Genomic DNA, 7,913 nt, shown 5'->3' on the forward strand with positions numbered 1-7,913 from the left:
AGAAGGCTGCCATTTCATATATACATATATATTTCACATATATTTCATATATATATATATATTTCACATATATATTTCACATATATGTTACATTTCATATATACACACACATCCTAATAAATGCCAAAATCAGGCAGCCCCCAACCTAAATTCACTCACTGAAGTAAATGGAAAGAAAACAACGCAAGCGTGAAAGCCTGCCCCGTGACCTTATACTTGGGCCTCTGCAGGTGCGGTGTGCCCTCTTACAAGGGAGAGCTTGCTTGTGGCTTCCTGAGAATGGGGGTTGGGAGGAGGTGAGGCGGGCAGGAGTATTGGAGCAGCGGCTATCTAACCCTTCTCCCTTGCCTTTAACTTTAACTACCTTCCAAGTCTGAGGTTGTTTGAAACATTTGGGCAGAAATTCAGGCCTTAGGCAAGTGGGGGATGGAGCCGCTACAACCTCCTAAAACCCTGAATATCAATGAATGTTAACAGGGCTTCTCCTTGGTCTCTGCTTTGTAACACTCCAAATAAGCCTCCTTTTCAATCTGCACAGCCACTCCAAAAGGTAAATATTATTATACCCGTTTTAGAATTTTGAAAACAGGCCCATAGAAGCTGAGAGATTAGCTCAAGACTACACAAAAGACGCGGGGTTGGAAACGGGGCTTCCTGACGTTTAGTTTGGAGCTCATAGCGTGCTTTGTATTCCGCTCAGATACAGAGGAGCGCTGCTGCAATGGTGCTCAGATTACTAATCTCCAAGAAGCAAAGAGATCTTCAACGGGTTGGAATGTTGTTTGAACAATGCCCAAGCATACCAGTAGAGGGCAGAAGCTTGCCACTCAAGAGGTTTACATCCTTTAAAGCCCTCGGTGGGGAGGGGAAGGAGGCTGCGCACGGGGGTGGGGGAGGGGAGGGGGTCGTGGGGGAGGGGGACCTGCTTCTTTCCTTCCCCTCAAAGCAGAAGGAGCCAAAGTGGACTGCAAGATCCCTTGGTGGGAGGAGGTAGAGGCCATGCAGGACACTAGAACATTCCTGGAATTGTAACAGAAACAAAGCCACCTGCTCTTTTCTAACCTGGAATCACTTCCCTCAACACCTGCTTCTGCATCCAGGAAGAAAGCATCCTCTCTTCTGCCTGTGGGAGCATGGGAACACTTAGAATAAAAGCCCTTCGCAGACAGTACGTGCGTACAGGTCAGTGGAGGCGAGTTCACAGGCATTTAGCACGCAGCATCTCTCACTAGGGCATGCGCTTATAAGGCACAGGGATGACCTAGAGAGGTTCGGGAACTAGGGAAGAGGAAAGGTCCTGCTTCCATCTGGATGGATCACGTGGACATCAGGACAACATCCTCCTTTAGTCTGTTTCAGACTGGCTGGCCTGTCCCCTGGTGTCCTATGTTGAATCTTGTTGGCAGCAGCTGAGGGGCCCCCGGGGGTTGGATAACACCTTTAGCTTCCTCAGCCCTCTGTAGGATCTGCTGACCAGGGGATTTCCAAGTTGGTCAGAGGGTACAGCTTTATTGTCACCTCTGCCCTGGGAAGGAGAGAGAGAGAGAGAGAGAGAGAGAGAGAGAGAGAGACCCTGTCTCTATGAGGGTATTCCCCACCCACTCCTGCCTTCCCATCCTGGCATTCCCCTACACTGGGGCATCGAACGCCCTCAGGCCCAAGGGCCTCTCTTCCCACTTATGTCCAACAAGGCCATCCTCTGCCACATATATGGCCGGAGACATGGGTCCCTCCATTCTGTTTGTTTTTTTTTTCTTTCTTTTCGAGACAGGGTTTTTCTGTGTAGCCCAGGCTGTCCTGGAACTCACTTTGTGGACCAGGCTGGCCTCGAACTCAGAAATCCACCTGCCTCTGCCTCCTGAGTGCTGGGATTAAAGGCATGCGCCACCACGCCGGGCTTCCTCCATTCTGTTTTAATGAGACCAAAAAGCTTAACAGGTTAGCACTAGTTGCCCAACAGACAAAACTATGAGTCCAGTCTTGAGCACTAAGACATCATCAGCTTATACTGGCATGTCTATCAACACAGACCTCTACCTCTTATTGATCCTCTCTCTCTCTCTCTCTCTCTCCTAAACTTCTGTCATAGAAATAAAATACCTATCATCAATTTCTTTATCATTAAGATTCAAAGGTTCCCTTATTCCTGCTCCCACCCCCCCACCCCCACCCCGCAGCTCTTTTTTCTGAGACAGGGTTTCTCTGTGTAGTTCTGGCTGTTCTAGAACCAGCTCGTGAAGAACAGGCTGGCCTCGAACTCACAGAATTCCCCCTGCCTCTCTGCCTGCAGAGTGATGGGATCAAAGGCCACCACTGCCTGGTTTCCTTCCTTTCTTAAAATATAAGCCTCGCTCTTAGGCTAACCTTGAACCCGTGGCAATCGTTTTTTCCTCAGCTGCCCAAGCCCTGGGATTACAGGCCTGAGCCACCATTGCTTGGCCTAATTTGTCTTTTTGTGATTGCTTTATATCATCTAGCACAGTGGTTCTCAACCTTCCTAATGCTGCGGTCCTTCACTTCAGTTCCTCATGCTGTGGTGACTCCCAACCATGACATTATCTTCGTTGCTACTTAATAAACATCATTTTGCTACTGTTATGAATCATAATGGAAATATACAATATACAGGATATCTGGTATGCAACCCCTATGAAAAAGTCAATTGACCCCCAAAGGGGTTGTGACCCACAGGTTGAGAACCACTGACTTAGTCTCTTGTCCTTGTGTTCTTCAGTGTTGTAGCATGTGGTAGACTGTGTTTTTCCCCTAAAACTGAATAATATTCAGTACTGTATAGCACACATTTTACATCCATCCATTGCCTGGTGACTCCTGAGTTTTCCTATACCTCTTGGCCATGGTCACTAGAGCCACCATGAGTGTCAGTGTGCAAATATCTCCTCAAGGTTCTGCCTTCAGGTCTTTGGTCTGAATGCCCAGATGTGGGCTGCTGGATCTAGGGTAGGCCTAGTCATAATTATTTTTGAGAAGGATCCATCCTGTTTCTCCGTAGCGATGATATTTTACCAACCCAGCAACAGAGACAACAATTCCAGTCTCTCAACATCCTTGCCAATATTTGTTATTTTCTGGAAACACACACATACATGAGAGGACATAATAGCTGTGATTTGCACTTCTCTGAAAATTACTGATGTTGAACATCTTTTCATGTGCTCATTAGTCAGTTGTGTATCATTTTTATATGTGTGCGCATGCTTATGTGTGTGCTTGTGTGTGTGCGCGCGTGTGCGCGTGCGCGCGCAAGTACAAGTGTGAGTGTGGAAGCCAGAGATCAATTTTGGATGCTGTCCCTCAAGTGCCACACAGTTTGTTTTTGAGATAGGACCTCTTCATGGGCTGGAGTTTGCTGAGTCTACTAGGCTGGCTGGCCAGCAAGTCCCAGGGGTTCTCTTGTCTCTGCCCTGGCATTGACATTGCAAACACAGCACCACGTCTAGCTATTTGCAAGGATTGTGAGGCTCGAACTCAGGTCCTCATGCTTGCTCAGCAAACACTTTATACCTCTCTCTCTATGTCATCTTTTTATTAGTGCATATTTACTGTGGAAAATAGTGGGGTTTGTTCTGATTTTTATATGTGTATATGATATACTCTGACCGTATTTCCCCCCATTGCCCTCTCCTGTGCACTTTTCTCACCCTGTGGACCTCTTTCCTTGCTCCAAGTAATCCTTCGACTTCTCTGTCTTAATTTTTAAAAATCTAGGCTCATAAATGCGAGATCTCATGGTATTTGTCTTTCCAAGTCTGGCTCATTTTGCTTAACACAATCATCTGTAGATCTATCTTCCAGCAAATGACGTAATTTTATTCTTTTTATCTGAAAAGATACACATCATCTCCGAGTTACAAACTTGCTTATTTTTGGGTCAGGTTGTTTGGTCTTTATTATTGTGTTACAGTTCTTTACTTACTCTAGATACACAGTCATTAGACATACCAATACAAATATAATTTGTAGATATCACCTCCCATCCCATGTTACCCTTTCACTCCGTGAATTGTATGCTTCGATACACAAACGGTTTTTAGTTTGGTGACCTCTCAGTTGTATGTTTTTTGTTTTTGTTATCTGTACTTTTGGTACCACATCCAAGAAATAGTTGCCAAACTCAATATTGAGTTTTAGGGATGTTATAATTTGGCTGTTTTGTTTTTATATCAGCCTTTCATTTATGCGTTATTTGTTGGTTATATGTGTGGTATGAGGTGCTGGCTAATCACCAACTGCCCCAACACAGTTTGTTTAAGAGCAGCCCTTCGGTTTGAGGCCCCTGGCACATATATAGCAGAGAACTGCCTTGTCTGCCCTCGGTGAGAGAGGATGCTGCAGGGAGCAAATATGTGGGGAGGTCACCCTCTCAGAGGTGAAGGGGAGGGGGAGAAGGAAGAATTCTCTGAGGGGAAACCAGAAGGGAGGGCAACATTTGGGATGTAAGTAAATAAAATAATTAATAATAACAACAACAATAGGCGACCAGCTCTTCTGCATCTGCAGGTCTTTATGCTAGTGCCACAATGTTTTGATTGCTGTAGGTTTATAATATGTTTCTAATTCAGGAAATGTTTGCCCCCCCCCCATGCTTGCTCTTCTTAGCAGGTTGTTATTTGGCCCCTTGAGATTCCACATTAATTTTCCCATGAATAGAAAATAGATTTTTTTTGTGTGTAGAATTTCTACAAAAATTGCTGTTGGAATCTTTTAGGGGGTTACAATGACAGCGTAGATCCTATGAGGCAGTAGGAACATCTTAACATTTGAACTTCCACCATGAGTGCGTGGTCATGGGATGTGCTTTGGGTTGGTTTGTTTGTTTGTTTGTTTTTAGTTTTTGTGAATGTAACCTTTACCATCACAGTCAACTACCTTAAGAATATCTAATTCTTTTTGACACTGTGATAAATGGAATTGATATTCCACTTCCTTTCCAAATTGTTCATTATTAGTGAATAGAAATACTTTTCTGACCATTGTGGTTTTTTTTTATTTTAATGGAATCCCTAATTCATTTTTAAGATTTAATCACATTGATATTGCTACTTCTGCCCACTTCCTCGTATGTCACGGTGGGTCTCTGTTCATCTCCATCTCCTTTTAGTAATCTATTCCCTTAGTGAGACAGCTCTAAGTGTCTTTCAGCAAGGGACATTCATGCCTGTGTCCCTTTATAGTTATCTGCAAAGTTTCTTTTCGGCCTATACTAGGAGGAAGAATGCTAGATACTGGGGTCTGGAGTTCATATAGTTGCTCAATCAAATACACTCAGAATACACTCAGCACAGCAACACTGTTCCTTACCCCTACTCGCGGACTCTTTAGACTCCCATTTATGCACAGAAGGGCTAACGTTTTAGCTTTTCCACCCTTCTGGTTTGCTGGCTGAGTGGGTCTACAAAGGTGTCCTAGCCTTTTCATTTTTATCGTTAATGTCGTTGACAACCATCCGAGTCTCCTCCTGACTATTCATTCAACTTACCAAAAGTCATCTGACAGTTTCTCTCTTTTCTATTGGTTTATACGCGATGCCAATATCATCTAGGTGTGCAGCCCCTCTGGATACAAAGACTTTTCCAAACTATCATTTATCTATACATACATCGCACACACTAAAATAAATATGCACTTTGGATATAATCAACTCCATCAGGTCTCTACCATGTGTTTATTTTTTCCCACTCCAAAGTAACAAAGAAATTCCATTTTTTTTTCATACTGAGTTTACATGTCACGTAAGGTCAGAGTGTGCTTTGCTTTTCAACATATATGATATAGGATGAGCTAGCTAGACTCTACTACTGATCTCCAAACACATCCTTTCCTTACAGTTTTGGGTGCTGCCTCCACCTCGAGTGTCAGAATTTTCTGTGTAACAAGGGGTCTGGCTTTGACGTCTTTGTCTTGTTCTGTAGTCGTTGCCCATTCCTGTCCCAGCACCACGGGCATCTTACATTCTCGTGGCTCTTTCATAGATGTTATAGAATATGCTTCTTTAGTTTCTAAAGCAATCTGATGGAATTTTAATTTGCAGTTTGATTGGATTTATAAAGTAACTTGGAGGAAATGGGTACATCAAAACTGTTAAGCCACTGGAGCTGGCTAGTGGTTAAGGGTGCTTGCTGCTCTTGCAGAGGACCTGCACTGCCAGAGGACCTGCACTGGCAGAGGACCCGCACTGGCAGAGGACCCGCACTGGCAGAGGACCTGCACTGGCAGAGGACCTGCACTGGCAAAGGACCTACACTGGCTTCCCAGAAGCCACATCAGGTGTCTCAGAACTGCCTGTAATGCCTCATCTGAACATCCAACATCCTCTCTGGCCTCCTTGGGCACCCCCACACAGGGCACACACGTATGTATACACACACACAAACACATAAAGGCTATAAGCATATCATGAAAAGAGTTCAATTAGCCCACCAATAAATGTAGAGTCTTATTTCTCTTTAGCTCTTCTTTCGGGCCAGTGTAATGTTTTTCTCCTTCAAAGGGACACCACTTCTTGAAAGAATAATTCCAAATGCGCCAGGGTTTGTTTTTATTTTGCATTTACTATTCTAAGAATCGTGTATGTTCTCATATGTTTTATATTTTAATATGCCTTTCATTGTCGACATTGAGGAGTGACATTCATCTTTGTAAAATAATTGGTATCAAGAAAACTTGAACTTTTCTCTTAAAGACTTATTTATTTTATGTCTGTGAGTACACCGTCGCTGTCTTCAGACACACCAGAAGAGGGCATCAGGTCCCATTAAAGATGGTTATGAACTACCATGTGGTTGCTGGGAATTGAACTGGAAGAGCAGTCAGTGCTTTGAACGGCTGAGCCATCTCTCCAGCCCAACTTGCTGAACTTTGATTAGATCTAAATTTGTGGATTGAGTTCTTTGATTGTGTGCCACCAGCCTTTACTCCCCCTCCCGGTGGCTTTTATTTGGTTGTTTGTTTGGCTTTACTGCTTTGCTTAGACCTTGAACACTCTCTTGAACTGTAGCAATGATAACACGTCCTGTGATTGCAGGCATAAGCCTGAAGTCTCTTTGTGTCCTCTATTGGGCATAAACATTCAATGAATAGCCTCATCCAATTGAGAAAATAGAGCATAGAGATGTTCTTTATTTCTTAAAAATCCAAATTTCTTAGACTTATTAAGTTTGGAGTTTAAGTTTAAATAAACCACTTAAAAGATTTTAAAATAGGAAAGCCTAATTAGAGAAACAAAACAAAACAAAACAAAAAAACCATGATGTTCACCATCAATGGACTGAAGAGTTCATGAGTTAATGTTCGTGATTATATCTCAGTAAAGTTCTTTCTCCAAAGTGGTTTATTTGTTTTTATTTTATGTGTATGACTGTTTCACCTACATATGTCTGCACACCACATGCATTTGGTGCCCTCAGAAGCCAAAAGAGAGCATCAGATCTCCTGGAACTGGAGTTATTAGATGTTGAAAGGGCCTAGATGAGTGCTGAGCAGCCAACTTGGGTCCTCTGCAAGGGCGGGGCAAATGCTCTAACCTAGCGAGCCATCTCTGCAGCCCCGGGTGTAACTGTTTCACTTGTTGCTTCTTTTACTTTGTTTCATTTCTATTAGCATTTATTAGTTTCTTTGTTTATGTTGAAGCAGGCCTGGAGCTTACTCTGTAGACTAGGCTGGCCTAGAACTCAGAGATCCGCATGCCATGCCTCTGCCTCCTGAGTGCTGCCATCCAAGGATACATCCGATGCTTGGTCTGGCTTGCTAGCATTCATTAACTGTCGAAAATAATGGGTTTCACTGTGACATGTACATGATATGCTTTGGCCATCTTCAGTCACCTAGCCGCACAGCCTGCTCCCCCGCCCACTGTTCCCTGGATTCTTTTATGTCTTATCTCGACTTAACTT

General features: G+C 43.6%; 1 long non-coding RNA gene across 5 annotated transcripts in view; it reads left to right on the forward strand.

Moving 5' to 3' along the window:
- The window catches only part of Gm30256, a 24,930-nt gene extending 18,161 nt beyond the window's left edge, over positions 1-6,769 (forward strand). For all 5 annotated transcript variants that reach the window (XR_385741.3, XR_001782231.1, XR_001782230.1 and 2 more), the window contains one exon: positions 6,153-6,769. This is a non-coding gene — a long non-coding RNA (predicted gene, 30256). The remainder of the gene's footprint in view (positions 1-6,152) is intronic.
- Positions 6,770-7,913: the final 1,144 nt, after the last annotated feature.

This window comes from Mus musculus, chromosome 17 (assembly GCF_000001635.26).
Source record: "Mus musculus strain C57BL/6J chromosome 17, GRCm38.p6 C57BL/6J".
NCBI lineage: Eukaryota > Metazoa > Chordata > Mammalia > Rodentia > Muridae > Mus > Mus musculus.